The sequence below is a fragment of the Bos grunniens genome, chromosome 13, assembly GCF_055505025.1.
Source record: "Bos grunniens cultivar Pamir isolate PY7600 chromosome 13, Bosgru_T2T1.0, whole genome shotgun sequence".
In the NCBI taxonomy this organism is placed as follows: Eukaryota; Metazoa; Chordata; class Mammalia; order Artiodactyla; family Bovidae; genus Bos; species Bos grunniens.
In genome coordinates, this window is record NC_141177.1 from 56629174 (window position 1) to 56647242 (window position 18069).

Below are 18069 nucleotides of genomic sequence, written 5' to 3' on the forward strand. Positions count from 1 at the left end.
TACAGTTATCTTAATGAAAAATTCAAATATATCATTCGAATGTTTATTTTTAGGTTTGAAAACTGAGGCTCAAGAATTTTTTTCAAACCCAGATTTCTGAATCCTTCCTGTTTAACACCAATTGAGGTAGAAAATCAGATGAGTTAGAAGACCTAAGAGGACAGGGGCAGGCCTGTCTGATATGTGGGTTGACTGTTGGTCCTCGCAAGGACCCGGTTATCCTAATCCCACCTGCCTCTCTGTCTCCAGTCTCTCACTGTCCTCTGTCTGGTAAACATGCACACTTGCTTTCTTGTTTGTTTTGAGCCCTGTCTAAAACTGTTTTCATCACATGGCCCTTACATTGTTCTTTCTTTGAATTCTGAGCACCTGTCTAAGCTGGATTCCTCCTCTGGTTACTCCAGCCAAAAGCTGGGAATCCTCACAAGTGATTCTGTCTATCCTGAAAGGCCCTGTGACCTCCCTGCTCAACTGCTCTGGTTAAGACCTCTCCCTAGGTCAAACATTTCCCTCCCACAAATCAGTCTCTCCATCAAGACCCATGATTCATCTTAAGGGCTTCCCAGTGGCTCAGCAACAGAGAATCCGCCCTGATGCAGGAGACACGGGTTAGATCACTGGGACAAGAAGATCCCCTGGAGGAGAGCATGGCAACTCACTCCAGTAATCTTGCTTGGAGTATCCCATGGACAGAGGCGCCTGGCAGGCTATAGTCCATGGGGTCTAAAAGTGTTGGACACAACTGAAGGGACTGAGCATGCATGCACTCATCTTAGAGGCAGTTTTCCACTCAAATCTTACATTCTAGGAGGGTTCAGTCCAACAGAACCTTCCATGATGATGGAAATATTCTGTATCTGCTCTGTCCAGTATGGTAGCCACTGATGGTATGGGACCATTGAGAATTTTTCAGTGTCAAGAAGAACAAGGTAGATCCACATGTATTGATGTGAACAATCTCCAGATACATTGGTAGGTCAAAATAAAAACAAAGCTTAGGACCTTCTTTTCAGCATGCCAACATTTATGTTATAAAAGTGAAAAGGTGCACTGAAACATAAGCTTGTATTCACAGATAATATCTCTGAATAAAATGAAAAAAAAATAGCGTAATTTTATAAGGAGGAGAACCAGGGCTTTGGAGATAGGAATAGAAGAAAAACTTTGTTTCACTGAATTTTTTACCATGCACTTGTATTATCTAATTAAAGGTTGTTTAAATTTTGAAACATGAGTAACTGTGCTATTTAAACAGAGTACAAAAGGATGGAGGATTATAGTCTTAGTGATTTCTATCATAAGTCCTCAGAATTTTAGAAATTTCTCCTATACCTCAGAATTATTCACAAAATCCCATCTATTTTATATGAGTCATTTTCTGTCTAGTCACTAGAAATTTAGTTTGCATAAATATTTCTGCTGCTACTGCTGCTGCTGCTAAGTCGCTTCAGTTGTGTCCGACTCTGTGTGACCCCATAGACAGCAGCCCACCAGGCTCCCCCATCCCTGGGATTCTCCAGGCAAGAACACTGGAGTGGGTTGCCATTTCCTTCTCCAATGCATGAAAGTGAAAAGTGAGAGTGAAGTTGCTCAGTCATGTCCAACTCTTAGTGACCCATGGACTGCAGCCCACCGGGCTCCTCCTTCCATGGGATTTTCCAGGCAAGGGTACTGGAGTTTTACCCATAATGAACTTAAAAGTACAACTTTTAACTCATCATTTTCACACCAATACTAACTGGTACATTTTTTAATCTCCATCAGTAGGACCTGAATTTAGAGATACATGTTTGGACTTCATTTTTGGATGTTGAACTTTATTCATTCCTTATTTTTCAAAACATTTGCATGAGTTAGTTTATTACTATCCATGTTAGAAAGCAGAAAATAGTATTTTTAACAATAAGTCAATTTCCTATTAAAATAAAGGCAGGACAATGAAAATTCTAACTGGAATCTAAAATTGGGTTTTTCTGTCAGTACCTTGAAAATACATAGACTTGAAAATGAGCCAAACTTTCCAATAAATACTAGTTACCTGGCAAATGCTCATTAAACATCCTTTATACAGAACACAGTGTAGGAATTCCATGAGGAAAATTCTCGAAGATGGTTCCTCTCTCCCTAAGAAAAATGTTTCCTGGGAAATGCGAGACACACATACTCATGGAAATAAGTAAGTGAAACAGAACTCCACTTGATTAGTTTCAAGAGAATAATATAGTCAGAAAGTGGAGAGAACTAAAAATTTTCTGGCTGGGGTGTTGAGAAAAGGTTTTATTGAAGAGGTAAGATTTAAGTCACTCTTAAAGAATAGATATGACTTTTTATAAAATATATGATCCAAGTATTCAAGATAATTCCGATAGGAAATAGTATACACAAGTTTATCTTGACCATGTTATCGCATTCACCTTGAAGGTCAAATTAGATCAGTCAACATCTTTCATCAAATTAGATCAATCATCAGCATTCATTGAATTAGATTAATCACTATCAATCATCAATTGTTATCGAGGAATTGGGAGAGTAGCATTTTCTTCCCCTTTACCCGTCGCTCTTCCCCTCCCTGACTTCACCCTCTTTCCTATTCTATTCTTCTATCCCCCACCTCACCCAGCACATAACTGAGTCAACTGCAAAATTGGTATAAAAAAGAAAGAAAGAAAGAAAAATATTCAAGGAAGCTGTCTGTACACACCCTGTCACATGTCTGGCATGGATACAGAGTTAAAAGAGCAGCAGTCTGGTCCATGGGACTTTCCACACCTCATTCGGCAGTGGGATTGTTACCCTGAATCTCACACAGTGATGTCAGCCTGAGTTCTTCCAAGTTCACCATGGAGAAAAACACCTTTACTTGCTGACAGATATTCTACGAACTCCCTGCTTCTTTTAGGGAACTTTCTTGAGCAGTCCATACCAACTTCCCATACCCCCCAGACTTGACACTGAAACATGAAGATGTCATCTTCAAATTTCCTGTGGCTCCCAGTCCAAGGGCCTGATTGAGAGAAAGCCTTGAGGCCAGTCAGGGGCTTTGGGATACCAACATGACATACAAATCCCTCAACTCTTTCAAAAGTGTTGTTCTTTCCTTATCATTGTAATCGTACATCCTGCTCTCCCAGAGAGAATGCTCTTTAAACAGATTGGCCCTAAATCTCATTGCTGCCTGTGACCATTTCCCAAGACCTGGGCAGCTGTACTATACCAGGTCTCACGGCATTTCTGCCCACAATCCAATCACATCAGCTCACCAGGAGATACCCATTACTCATGTGTTCATAAAGCTCTCTAGGAGGACACATGGTCCCTTGATGAAGGGAAATTTTCAGTCCAGAAACTTTTTGGACTGTCTTTAGCTAGTGTGTTCGTGCTCAGTCGCTCAGTCATGTCGGACTCTTTACGATCCTATGGACTATAACCCACCAGGCTCCTCTGGCCCTGAAATTTTTCCAGGGAAGAATACTATAGTGGGTTGCCATTTCCTTCTCCAGGGGGATCTTCCCAACTCAGGGATCAAGCCTGCATCTCCTGCATGCCCCTAGAGACGAGATTCAAAGAAATTCAAGGAATCTTTGTTGGTTCCTGTCCTTAAAAACCTCCTGCCTTAAAAAGACAGGGAGATTTATTACCACCGAGTCACCTGGAAAGCCAAAACCATCACCACCTATCTATAATGACTAATGCAGAAGATGTTTTATTCAGAATTGCATCTGATACTGGTGATGATTCTCAAACTATCGGTCTTTGATTGTTTCAACACTAACACCCTTTAGTTACTGATCCTGGCACAAGGGGTGATGGTGAACAGAGATACTAAAAAGAGTTGAGTGAGAAATACTGGGATTCTGTCCTACCCATCACCCCTTTTATGATCAGATCCCCAAAGAAATGCTCTCACATAGAATCTAGAGACTGGAGGGCTCCTTTTTTAACCATCTGGCCTTGAAACCCACACCCCCAAACTGGTCCTTTCTGCTGACACAGACAGGTCCTCTCCTTTCCCTCCAAATCCCAATTTTGCCATCAGGAAGTTACTGACCACAGCTACAAGAAGCATTTACAGGCACCCAAGCCTACCCTCAGGAAGCAAGAGCAAGTTGGATTTGCAAAAAGGAGCCAAGCTTAGTGACCTCCAACAAAGAAAAGGTGGCAGAAGGGTCTATGCCCTTTTAAGCATGGTGATCTTGTCTACTTGTGAAGTAACCAGCCAGGGTCTGGAAATGTGACCAGTTAATTAGTGACCCTTACAGTTGGAATGGAGAAGGCAATGGCACCCCACTCCAGTACTCTTGCCTGGAAAATCCCATGGATGGAGGAGCCTGGAAGGCTGCAGTCCATGGGGTCGCTGAGGGTCGGACAGGACTGAACAACTTCACTTTCACTTTTCACTTTCATGCATTGGAGAAGGAAATGGCAACCCACTCCAGTGTTCTTGCCTGGAGAATCCCAGGGACAGGGCAGCCTTGTGGGCTGCCATCTCTGGGGTTGCACAGAGTTGGACATGACTGAAGTGACTTAGCAGCAGCAACAGTTGGAAAACAACAGGAGACAGGGGCAGGAAGAGACAGACTTGCAAGTTTTCTCTCCTTCTTACAATATGTGGTGTGATAAGTGAGTAGTTCCTTCCCAAGAAAGCACAAGCTTTTTGAGAACAGGAGTCAAAAATTGTTCCTTGAATTTCTTTGAATCTCATCTCTGGGGCCTGGCTATGAAAGCACACACTAATCAATCAGATTTGACCAGCCTGTGGTCTGATTGACATCATCCTGACACCCACCTTCCTCATCTCCCCTCCTCCTTTCTTGTGTCCAGGTTTCCTGTGCTGATTCTGCAGGATAGTCTTGGGGGGAAGGAGACTTCCTGAATGCAAGTTGGCACCTGACCAGTGTCTTCTCCAGGCTCCTGCCTGCCAAGCCATAAACCATCTGCTGCACAGGGGATCTGACATGATAATCTCCCATTACCTTCAAGGAACAATGCATGCAAGGAAAACATAATGGGCCAACAATTTTAGATATTCCTGAGTTTTAAAATCGCAACAATAAAACCATATGAGTGTTGTATGAAAGGAGAGAAGGTTAGCACTCCTTTGACAAGGATTGAAGGGGCTCTTGGGCCTGACAATACACATATGTTAAGGCATGGCCTCCTATTTTGTGGCATCTAACCACTGTTTTTTAAAAACTATGGCTTATTTTGCATTGTTGTATGGCAGAAATCCAGAGAAGGCAATGGCACCCCACTCCAGTACTCTTGCTTGGAAAATCCCATGGACGGAGAAGCCTGTTAGGCTGCAATCCATGGGGTCGCTAAGAGTTGGACATGACTGAACGACTTCACTTTCACTTTTCACTTTCATGCATTGGAGAAGAAAATGGCAACCCACTCCAGTGTTCTTGCCTGGAGAGTCCCAGGGATGGGGGAGCCTGGTGGGCTGCCGTCTATGGGGTTGCACAGAGTCAGACACGACTGAAGTGACTTAGCATAGCATAGCATAGCATGGCAGAAATCAGCACAACATTGTAAAAAGAAATTTTAAGAATTTTAATAAAAAGACAAATAAAAGTAAATAAAAAACGTATGAAGACAAAGCAGCAACCATCAATCTGCCCAAAATGATCACAAGTGTAAATTATTTAGCTGTTGTGGAGAGACGGCTCATTGGTGGGGCAGAGAGCTGTGCTCTGTTCTGACTCATCCACTAAGTAGCTGTCTGATCTCAGCAGCTTGGTCCACTGGGAGATGGTGAAGAATAGGGAAGCCTGCCATGCTGTAGCCCATGGGGTCGAAAAGAGTCAGACAGAACTGAGCGACTGAACAATGGCAGGCAAGCCTCCACCTCCTCATCTGCAAATGAAGAGGTACAAAGTCTGAGGTCACTTTCAACCTCGTAAATTTACTAACTTTGGAAGCATTCAATGCTCTTAGCTGAAAGTTCAATAAAATGATTTATTTGGTGAATTTCAATATTTCTAAATGTAAACACATTTTTCGTGTGAATAGTCCTGTCTACCAGGACCAAGCATGTTACTCATTAAGTTAAAGACTTTCAAAGTCTACACAAGACAATTGCATATGAATAATCTTCATTTATTTCTTTTCCTTTTTATTTAAAGATTTTTTTTTTAATGTGGATCACTTTTAAAGTCTTTATTGTATATGTTACAATATTGCTTCTGTTTAGGTTTTGGTTTTTTGGCCACAAAGCAAGTGGGATCCCCAACCAGGAATCGAACCCACATCCTCTGCATTGGCAAAATCTTAACTCCTGGACCACCAGGGAAGTCCCTCTTTTCCTTTTTAGAAAAAACAAAAGCCTAGTGGTGGGAAACACTGGTAATGGGATTCTGAGATCCATGCCAATAACAGCACTATGATTCCAACTGTGACCTTAAGTCACCCGAAAGTCACGTAGGCTGCTCACTGGAGAACAAAAGAAGTTTTACCTGTTTCATGCAGGGATGGATATTCACAAAAGTGTACACACGTGAGCTTCTGCAGTTCTACTGCTGGTGAGGTTATTTAATACATTTAATCTACTGTGTTAATTTGGAGGAAGTTTGACGAATATGCTTGTGCAATATGTCATTGGAGAGCTTGGTTTGGGTAAGGGACTTTCTAAGTGTCATACCAACAAAGAGTAAGTCATTATGTTTTCTTCTAAAGAACTATACGTTAACAGGTTTCATCGTCTACAAAAGTATTTGGCTTCTGTCTTAAATAGCTACCTGATTATTTTTAAACTGCTTAAGTCTGCCTTAAACACCCTCCAATCACATCTTCTGGTGGTGAGCGAGGTCCTGGGGCGTCGGGGGATGGGGGCAAATCACCACCTTTACTTGGAACTGCCTCCTTCTGCCTTTGATATCCCTGACATATTTCCATCATTGCTGCAGGGAGCTATCATGAATTGCCATCCAAAGAGACTCGGGGATGTGTAGAGTGACAGCAGGGGGAGCAAAAGTTGTCACACAGCCCAGAAAGGCAACAAATCTGCTGGAGTGGAGGAATTTCAGCAACTCCTGAATTTTCACTGGCACACATGCCGTGACTCAGAGGGACAGACGTTATTAGAAATTAAATTGTTCTCTCCACTGCTCTGCACCTTCAGGCCACAGTCACGTGAGAGGATGATTGAACATTTACTTGAGCAGCAAACTGTAGGGAAGGCAAACAGGTGGAGAGAGTGACTGTACATATAGTCTGTACCATCCCAGCAGCAGCTGGATCTACCTGGGGATGTGCAGTCAGAGAGGATGGGGAAAGAGTGGGCCCTAGTCATCTCTGCTGTGACGTCAGGACAAAGGCTTGGAGAATGAGAAAATTCAAGGGACTTCCCTGGCAGTCCAATAGCTAAGACTTCCCCTTCCAATGCAGGGAGTGTGGGTTCAGTCCCTGGTTGGGAGCTAAGATCCCACATGCCTTGTGGCCGTAAAAACAGAAGAGAACAGAAGCAGGGCTTCCCTGGTGGCTCAGTGGTAAAGAATCCACCTGCACAGTGCAGGAGACTTGGGCTCGATCCCTGGGTCGGGAGGATCCCTTGAAGAAGGGAATGGCTACCCACTCCAGTATTCTTGCCTGGAGAATCCCATGGACAGAGGAGCCTGGTGTGTCACAGTCCATAGGGTCGCAGAGTCAGAGATGACTGAAGCAAACTAGCACGAACACACAAAAACAACAGAAGCAATATTGTAACATATTCAATAAAGATTTTTTAAATGGTCCACATTTTAAAAACTCTTAAAAAGAAAATTCAAGGTTCCAGTGATGTTGGCCCAAGTAAATGGCTGGGCTTCCCCTGAGCCCTCAACCCCCAGACCACAGGTCTCCCCTGGGGAGCCTGTCCTGATCACTCCCCCCAGACCCCAACACATCTCCTGCCTGGATAACAGTGTGCTCCTTGAGGCAGTATCAGAATCAGGTTTTTCTCTGTACCTCTGCACCTGGCATAGTTTCTGAATGAAAATCTAAAGTTCATTATACATTTAATATGTAGACATTTTAAACATGTCATTCTCACCACGATCATTTACGTATTATCCCTACCAATTTACAACTTGAGGAGACCCAGACCAATTTGGTAGTTGGTGCCAGAGCATCCCATTCCAGAGTAAGATGTTTCCATTGACATCTATAATGGCAAATAGTAGGTCCTCAATAAAATGGCTGATAAATTAATAAACAGATGCAGAATGTGTTTGAACATTATTTACTCACCACTCTACATCTCATTTTATACAAATTTTCAAAATTGTAGGGAAAATTGTTAGTCACTCCACCAGGCTCCTTTGTCCATGGATTTCTCCAGGCAAGAACACTGGAGCTTGTTGCCATGCCCTCCTCCAGAGGATCTTCCTGACCCAGGGACTGAACTCAGGTCTCCTGCATTGCAGGCAGATTCTTCACCATCTGAGCCACCATGGGGAAACATTGTAGGAGAAGATGCAAACAAATGCAATTGCTCAGATATGATTACATAATAGCTTTTGAATAATGTCAAATAGAAGACAGGTTTTCTTAAGAAAACCAGATGAATAGCTCCCTCTTTCACAGGGGAATGAAAAATATAGGAACAATTGCCAATCAAAACAGGAAAAATGTCTCTACTGTTAGGGCTCAATCACTGAAAAGAGATATTTCAGGAGAGGTTCACAGAAGAGAGGGGAGAAACTAGCTCTCCTGGGCAGATCAGTTACAAACTTGCCTTGGTGTCCATGGGGATTCAGCATCTTTCCAATAAGAAGCTTCCTGGTGCTCATACGGTAAAGAATCCGCCTGTGATGCCAGGGATGTGGGTTCAATCCTTGGTTTGGGAAGACCCCCTGGAGATGGAAATGGCAATCCACTCCAGTATTCTTGCTTGGAGAATTCCGTGGACAGAGGAGCCTGGTGGGCTACAGTCCATGGAGTTGCAGTCAGATATGACTGAACAACTACCTTTCACTTTCAAGAGCTGTTATTCCTCAGCCATCGTGGCACCTGAGACCCGAGGTAGCAGGATCAGCACTTGGAGACAGTGGCTCCATTTTAGAGCCACAGTTTCAACTACAGACAATGTCTGATCACCATGATGCAAGTTGGTTCCAGGCAAAATTGAGATACAGTCCTTTGAAATTGCTTTAAAATCCCAGCCTCCTCTTCCCTCCAAGTGTGCTGCTGTGCCCTCCTCGCTCACCCTCTTCCTCATTCCTTCCTTGTATTTAATTCTTCCCCACACAAAGTTTTTTTAATTGACATATAGTTGATGTACTGTGTTCTGTTCATTTCTGATGGAAAGCGAAGTGATTCAGTTATACGTATCTATGTTCATTTTCATATTCTTTTCCATTGGTTTATCACAGAATATTGAACATAGTTCCCTGTGCTATACAGTAGGTCTTTGTCGATTACTTTATATATAGTAGTGGGTACATGTTAATCTCAAACACCTAACTTATCTGCTCCCACCTTTCCCCATTGGTAATCATAGTTTTGTTTTCCTAGCCTGTGTATCTGTTTCTGTTTTGTAAATAAGTTCATAAAAGAATCTTTTTGTTTTAGATTCCACATATAAGTGATATTATAAGATATTTGTCTTTCTCTGTCTGACTTAGTATGATAATATCTAGGCCCATCTATGTCAATGCTCACAATGAGAGAGTAACTTGCCTAACTAGAGCCAGTCCACTTTATCTCAAATGTCTACTCTTTTTTTTTTCTTTAATTTTTTTTTGACGTCTGGTTGATTTACAATGTTGTGTTAATTTCTGCTGTACAGTAAAGTGATTCAATTATACACATACATACTCTTTTCCATTATGGTTTATCGCAGGATATTGAATACAGTTCCCTGTGCTGCACAGTAGGACCTTGTTGTTTATCCATCCTATATGTACTAGTTTGCATCTGATAATCCCAAATTTCTGTTTCAATTCCTCCCCCTCCCGCCTCTCCCTTGGCAACCACACCTCTGTTCTCTGTGCCTTTGAGTATGTTTCTATTTTGTAGATATGTTCGTTTGTGTCATATTTTAGATTCCACATATAAGCCCACATGCAATTTTTGCTGCTTGACTTGAAGTCACTCCAGTTGTGTCCAACTCTTTGCAACCCTATGGACCGCAGTGCACCAGGCTCCTCTGTCTGTGGGATTCTCCAGGCAAGAATACTGGAGTGGGTTTCCATGCGCTCCTCCAGGAGATCTTCCTGACCTAGGGATTGAATCCCCATCTCTTGTGTGTCCTGCGTTGGCAGGCAGGTTCTTAACATAATTTGCACAATATCTGCCTTTTAAATAGCTCCCTTCAAGGGCCCCTCTGGCCTTGTGGTCACTATGCAGTCTTTTAGGACCAACCAGCCTTCTCTGTGACGGGGCATCCCTCCCACGGACACACCCACTTTGACGTTTCCAGTTCCTTTAGAGTCAGCGCCCTGTGTTACCAGCGGCTCACCCCAGCTTTACGCCCCCCGCCCCCTGCCATACACACATGCATCCTAGTATCCTGGTCACACTCAGGAAAATTGAAAACATGTGTTCTTTCTCTCCCTGGTGATAATTTCATTTTCAAGGCAATTGTTACGCATCTAATCTTTATTTTTATAAGTAATGTCTCCCAAGAATTCTCATGCAGAATCGGCAATCAAATTTAGAAGACACGAAGACCGTCAGTAGTTTTTATCCTGAGCTGAGGTCATAATTAAGCTCTGTCACCAAGGCGAGTGATTTGAGATGGATCTGGTAACAACTGTGCTCCAATATTGAAGTGAACTTATCTAATGACGTGATGGACGGTTAGGTTTTGAAAGTAGGAAAGATAAGAGGTGTGTCTGCTGCCTCAGGACCTCAAGCCTCAAGCCCACATTTCGTGCTGGTGTACGTGTGGGCTCCTAATACTAACACCGGAGCAATGCCTCGACTCTGATTGTGAAGACCCTTTCAGAAATATAAATTGGAGTTAGCTATGAAAAGTCTCACTGTCTCTTGCTCATTTACAAGATAGTTAGGAGGACCCACAGTAAGTGTTTCTCTGTCTCTGCCATGGGGCTTCGGTGGCCACAAATGACCTCAGGATTCAGCAACAGGACAGATAAACAGAAGCCCAGACCCAGAAGCTGGCAGTTGCGAGGCTCAGCAATGATAAATCACTCAATCCACTGTCCTCGGCATGACTTTGAATTTATAACATCTTTATACTGGCAAGTCCCAGCTAGGATAAGTTTAATTATTTATAGCTGCTGCTCAATTCAATTTTTATAAGACTATAGAGTATATGTATAAGAATTCTATAGTCAATGAAGCGAATAAGACTATATCAGGTTGAATATGATGCAAAAGGGCTTTATTACCAGACAGAGAGAAAGGCTTTCTCCATATTTAACCAAAGTCCGAAGTCTGCTCTCAATGCTTCTCTTTTCCGCACACTGCCACACGGCATGAAACGGAGCAAGCATTGGAGGCACAAGAGGAGCTAAGCTCACAGACTCACAGCAAAGCAAGCACAGAATTTCAACTACAGCCAGACTGGCAGTACCCTCCTGGGCCACAGTTACTGCCGGAGATGATGAAGCCGCCTCTTTCAACCAAGTAAGTCTGCACATTCCAGCGTCTAAATGATGGCTTCATGCTTGGTGTTCATTTATTAATGGGCTGCACAACTTTGCTGTTTGAATCTTTGGTATTGCTTTCAATGGTTATTGAACACTTTTTAATTGAAGTATAGTTCATTTACAAGGTTGTTTTAGTTTCAAATATATAGCAAAGTGATTCCATTTTATTGATATATATGTATACTTTTTGAGATTCTTTTCCATTAGAGATAATTACAAGATACTGAGTATAGTTCCCTGTGTTATACAGTAGGTCCTTCTTGTTTATTTTAGATATACAGTAGTGTGTGTATATTCATCCCAAACTCCTAATTTATGCCTCCCCTATTTCCCCTTTGGTAACCATCAGTTTGTTTTCTATGTCTGTGAATCTTTTCCTGTTTTGTAACTAAGTTCATCTGTATCATTTTTTGGATTTCACAGGTATGTGATATAACTTGTTACTTGTGTTTGACTTACTTCACTTAGTGGGATTATCTCTAGATCCATCAGTGTTGCTGCAAATGACATTATTTCATTCTTTTTTATGGGTTGTTGAACACACTTGGTGAAGCACTCCACATATTGTATGATTTCTAAACACAAATGTTTTAGAAGGGTGAGCATCATTTGGTTTGGAAGTTCTGCTTTGAAATTGAGAGATGGTGACAACTCACATGCTCAGCCTCACTGATTCCTGGGAGTCAGGCAGGTCAGCCCCAAATTTTCAATGTCATTTAATTGCTGTCATTTCATTGTGCTTGTTAACTGTTTCAGTTCAGTTCAGTTGCCCAGTCGTGTCTGACTCTTTGTGACCCCATGAATTGCAGCACGCCAGGCCTCCCTGTCCATCACCAACTCCCAGAGTTCACCCAAACCCAAAAATTGCTACATTTACTATCTTTTCAATCTGTGACAAAGCCCAAGACCTAGAAAAAAGGTCAGCATGCAGTGAGTTGATTCCTTCATTTTTCTCCTTTGAGAGCCATTCACTGAGCATTTACTATGTGCTATCAGGCACTGAGGCTCCATCATGAGTCAGGACTTGTCTTGCCGTCAGAGGAAGGTAAGACACAGAAATAAGGACTCAAAGAAGTCACTGGACACATTGTCACAGAAGCACGTGAACAAAGTACTACATGGGCTGAAAAGAGAAAGCAGTCAGCTCCATCCAGGGTATTCATGAAGCGCAGAAATGGAGAAGACCCACCAAAGGGACCTGAGGTATGTGTAAGAGTTTGGTTGGCAGAGAAGGGCAAGGAGAGTCAGGCCAGTGGAAGGAGACATGCAGACTCTCAGGGACTTGAGGATGTGGCCCCTGAAGTGTCCCGTGTGTATAGTGAAGTGGCAAAGGGGAGAGACAGGAGCCAGCCCTGCAGGGCATTACATGCCATGCCCAACAGTGGGCTTTAACCTTGAACATTAAGGGGAGCCTTGTTTCGACTGTGAACAAAGGCCTATAGCCCTCCTGCTGGCATCCTAAAGAGGGGCTGGCCGTGTGTGCCAGGTGCCCTGGAGTGGGTGAGATCGGAGTTCGAGAAGGGTGGGAGGACCATCATGAAGTCCTATATGGGCTCAACTCTAGGACCAAAGAGGGGTGATGGCAAGAGTGCATGGAACCAAGGGACTCATTGTCCCTCAGATATGCCAAGAAAGTAGCTCCATGCTTTCTGTATGACTCATGAGTTACAACCTGGGTAGAAAGGAAAACAGACTTTCTAATTAAAAATAGTTCTGTCTCCTAGAGTTTAACTATTGTCTTCAACTCAAAATTCAACTCTCCATCAGCACAGTTTAGACCCTCTTTTTTGAATAAGCCTAGAATTTGGGGGAAATGTTAAGTCTTTAAACTCTCCAAGGTCAGGTCTGGGTGGATGAAGGGGAACTCCTCTTGGCAGAAGATGAAGGTCTCAAGATGCACACATTGGCTGCCCTCTCGCAGCCTCTGCTGGCTCTGGTCCCATCTCACTTTTCAAGACATCCTCCTGCCTCCAGAGTCCGGGACGATTGCCTTTTTTCAGTAGAAGGAAAAACGTGCAATCCTGATGCAGGTGCAGGGCAGTGGGCTGAGAAAATGAAGAGATGGGCAAGTTCTCTTCTAGTCAGCGTGGCTCTCTGGTTAGATTCGAAAAGAGATTATCCACTGAGCAAAGAAAGAATGACAAGGAGAAGAAGCATAAGTGTCAAGGACAAGGGCCAGGAGGACTGAGTAGACCAGAGAATGTGGTCTCCCTGACACATGCATGAGGAAGCATGGGAGGCTCATGGGCATGAGTTAGTTAGAATGGTCAGCCCTCGTGTGTGTTTTCCTCCAACTGCATTTAACTACTTGGTTTAGGCACAAATAGATGAAAAGTGAATTTAACCAGTGTTTGGGTTTTCAAGGTAAACCTGATTCAAAGAGAAAAGAAGAGGAATGATGATATAGGGAATGATAATAATGATGAAGCTGGAGGTGGAGGAGAAGGAGGCTTGGAAGGGATGAGGGACATCACAGGGAAGGGGACAAATGGGCTATGGGTCTAAGTATCGCCAATGATGGGACAGCGAAGCTGGAGGTGAAAGTAGAGTGTGACTGGAGAGTGGATCCTAAAATGGGGGTACGAAGTTGGCAGCTGCGGTAAAGTGTGACCACGATTATTAATAAGGGACAGCCATGGTCTCTGGTGGAGAAGGCAATGGCAACCCACTCCAGTGCTCTTGCCTGGAAAATCCCATGGATGGAGGAGCCTGGTAGGCTGCATTCCATGGGGTCGCTAAGAGTCGGACACGACTGGGCGACTTCACTTTCATTTTTCACTTTCTTGCATTGGAGGAGGAAATGGCAACCCACTCCAGTGTTCTTGCCAGAAGAATCCCAGGGACGGTGGGGCCTGGTGGGCTGCCATCTATGGGGTCGCACAGAGTCGGACACGACTGACGCAACTTAGCAGCAGCAGCGGCGGCATGGTCTCTGGAGTGAAATCTTTGGACAAGAGGTCAAGGAAATGAGATACCAAACCATTGAAGTTCAAATTCTCATGGATATTCAAATCTCCAAGAAAAGGTCACAGTCAGAGCAGAAAGACCTGCAGTGAGCCCGGGCCCCAGGGGCTGTGGATGACCATAAAGTGTGGGCACGGGCAGGACCCCAAATCTGGGGACTCCGGAGAAAAGGAAGGGAGAGTGTGGAAGGGGTGATGCTAAGAAGACCCCCCCCACTGCCCCCATGGACTCAGAATTGACACGTAGGACAGGAAGAGGGAGGGAAATAGACCGCCAGCATCTGAGTGTTGGTACCAAGAGACATACTCATTATCCGAGATACTTCTTCCCTCTCGGCAAACTGCCCTGTTCACTATTTGGAAAGTTTTTTTTTTTTTTTTTTTTTTTTAAGAATAATGCCTCTGAGGCTCAAAGACAAAGCGAGTTCAATGTGGGCTTTGTGAAGAAGGACATTAACCCCGCTCCCAGCAAAACCTGAGAGTCTGTGGCCACTGAGCCATGCCTACTGTATTTGGCTCCAGAGGCACAAAATCTAGAGTGGCAGGTCTGAGTTTCTCATTACCACTCACTTGAGTCTTTGTCCTCAGGAAATAGAATCAGCAGCTTGGCAAATGCACTGTTGTTCACATGATCTGGGTGGGAAGATGAAGCTCTTAATTAATCAGGGAATGGGTCATTGATCTTTGTAAGTCCCTGAAAGTAGTCACGATCACGTATGAGTCCATGAAATTGATAATTGTCTTTTTCCCTGAAAATGATCATGATTGCTTATGAGTCATTTTGTAATGAATGCTGAATCATTGTTCCCTCACCTGGGAGTGGTGATCAGTGGTTACGTAGAGCTCAGGGTTTTCTCCATGTGGAAGCCTTCGCACAGTTTATACCTGGAAGAATAAAGGAGCAACGGGGGCAGGGGGGAATTAACCAAAAGAAAGCTGAACTTTTCAAGAAAAAGTGATTTGAATTGAACACCTAAGGAAACCCAGTGGCCAAGTTACTTACTTTAAGGATAAGCATTCAGCTCACGATATTAAACCTCATTCTCAGCTCTCCCCCCACCCCCCAGCACCATCTTTGTGGGAAGAAAGGGAAGGATGGAAAAGGAGGAAAGTCATTACGGGTATGAATACAGAATCACTGCCAACAGGATTTTTAAATTCACCTCCATTTCCTGGCTTTAATGGTCTCAAGTTAAGGATTAACTTTATCCATGTTCTTCAAGTTATTGTTTTCCCCCAAACCTGCTTTCTTGGCTCTGTGGAGTCCAAGAAAGAATCAAAGGGGTTCTTTCAAATCCCGGCGTCCATGGTGTGTCTTCAGCAGAAAAGTTTCTCTCGTTCTGCCAGGCCTGCTGTTACCCTGGGGTGGAGAGCATCGTATAAATAAACGTGAATGGAGGCGAGCCTGGAGCTGCATTTTTCGAACATGGACAGTACACCCTTGCAATGTGATGGCGTGAACTGCAAAAATTAAAGGTCCACCAGGAGCATCTTTCTGTCTTGAGGATGTAAATCCTTCCTGTCTTCTTGCTGATGTCAGTCGGCAGCACTGGATGTGGCAGTTCATGCACAGAGCCTTGATCAGCCACTGTACAAATGTTGAATCAGACAGATGCAGGAGGAGGGGTATTTGTTCAGCCAACTGCACTTGCCTGTTTGATCAGGCAACACTTACCCTGGACTGTGTTCAGATCCCCCACCCCCCAGCCACCCCACTCACAGGAGCTCTGGATCTCTGCACACGGTGCATCCTGGTGCCCAGGGAGTCACCACAGGCACACTCCCAGCAGACCCAACATAAGGAGAAAGATCTGCAGAGCAGGTCCAGTCAGGTGATTGCCCAATTCGTGCACCAACAACAGAAGATTGTCCGATTTATCAAAAACAGAGTCACCACGAGTACCTGTGACTAGCTACTGAAGCAGTGCCAAGGTCTGATTTTGTTGGGACAGTTTGATTGAAATTCAACATGGAGCATCCCCATGACCAAGGATATTTCTGCCTTCATATCCCCAGCCTCACTTCATGCCACGGGGATCAGAGAAGTGAGCTGAGACAGTGGCTGAATCTCCGATCTCCCCTTTCTGCACACCCCTAAGGATCCTTCTCTCCTACAAACACTTACCCAGTCACTACATGACCCTCTTGCCACACAGGGTTTCTTCTAACATTTGTGTTCAAAACGGAGACATTTGGTTTGCTGTCCCTTCTGCCTCTCCTCTCTGGCTCTCCTTCCTCTGTCACCCTCCCCTCAGCCCACACAGCCCCCCTGACTCTCCCCCTACCCATGCACAGGGACCAACCCCCTGTCCCTCAGGTCTGCCCCCTTCTCCCACTAGGACCTGCTGGCCCATCAAAACCTACCAGCCTTCTGTCAGATTCTTCCGGTCTAAGTCTGTAAAACTAATTTTGGAAACAAATCCTGTGTAAGATTAAGGGTTGATCATTTTTCACAGCATGACCCCTGTTTTGTAAGTTATGTCCATCCTAAGGACTGAAAACTCAGACTCCCACACACATGCTGCTGTCTCTCCTTCTGCTCCCAGGACAGATGAAGATGGTCCCATCAGTGACCCAAGGGGACAGTCCTGTGAGTCATCAGCTCCCAGAAGAGTCTGAAGATGCAGGGCTCGTGTTTCAGGTAACCTGCGATGGTTTCCTATTCCAGACTAAACTGTGAGAGAATAAAGTCTCCATCAGAGTTGTGACCCCAGACCAGATGGTGATGCTGGTTTAGTCGCCAAGTCCTGTCTGCCTCTTGCGACCCCATGGACTGTAGCCCCCCAGGCTCCTCTATCCATGGGATTTTCCCAGGCAAGAACACTGGAGTGGGTTGCCGTTTCCTTCTCCAGGGGATCCTCCTGACCCAGGATGGAACCCAGGTCTACCTGCATTGCAGGTGGATTCTTTACTGACTAAGCCACCAGGGAAAACCAGATGATGGGACGTTAATTCTGGAGAAAGCAGCCTCCCCTCATTTCTAACACGAGGATGGAGCATCACAGTTTAGAAATTCAGAGCAATTCCACAGACATCAGACATGAGTTAAAAAAAAAAAAAAGACTTATGAAGGGAAGTTAATGAGAATCTGTTAAGTAGTTCCCTTGTAGCTCAGACAGTAAAGAATCTGCCTGCAATGCAGGAGACCTGGCTTTGATCCCTGGATCAGGAAGATCCTCTGAAGAAGGAAATGGAAACCCATCCCAGTTTTCTTTCATTGAAAACTCCATGGATGGAGGAGCCTTGCAAGCTAAGGTCCATGGGGTCACAAAGAGCTGGACATGACTAAGCCTCTAACACACACAGAGTATAAAATGATTGGATCAAGGTAGTTCTAGGTAGAATAAAGGAAGGATGGAGGCCCTCAGAGGCCAGCTGTACATCAGAGTGGTACATCCAAGTCATTCCCAGGAGGATTTCTGACACCAGAACAGGAGACTGTTCAAAGCATGTCCTCCAGAGAGAAACCAGGTGATAAACTGGAATTTGGATGCAGAGTCAAAATACAAGAA

At 44.2% G+C, this 18069-nt stretch overlaps 1 non-coding gene across 1 annotated transcript; it reads left to right on the plus strand.

The window, feature by feature from the left end:
• Positions 1 to 5064: 5064 nt before the first annotated feature.
• LOC147361037 (U6atac minor spliceosomal RNA) lies at positions 5065 to 5188 on the plus strand. The gene has a single exon (XR_015140085.1). It is a non-coding gene; the product is annotated as a U6atac minor spliceosomal RNA (small nuclear RNA).
• Positions 5189 to 18069: the final 12881 nt, after the last annotated feature.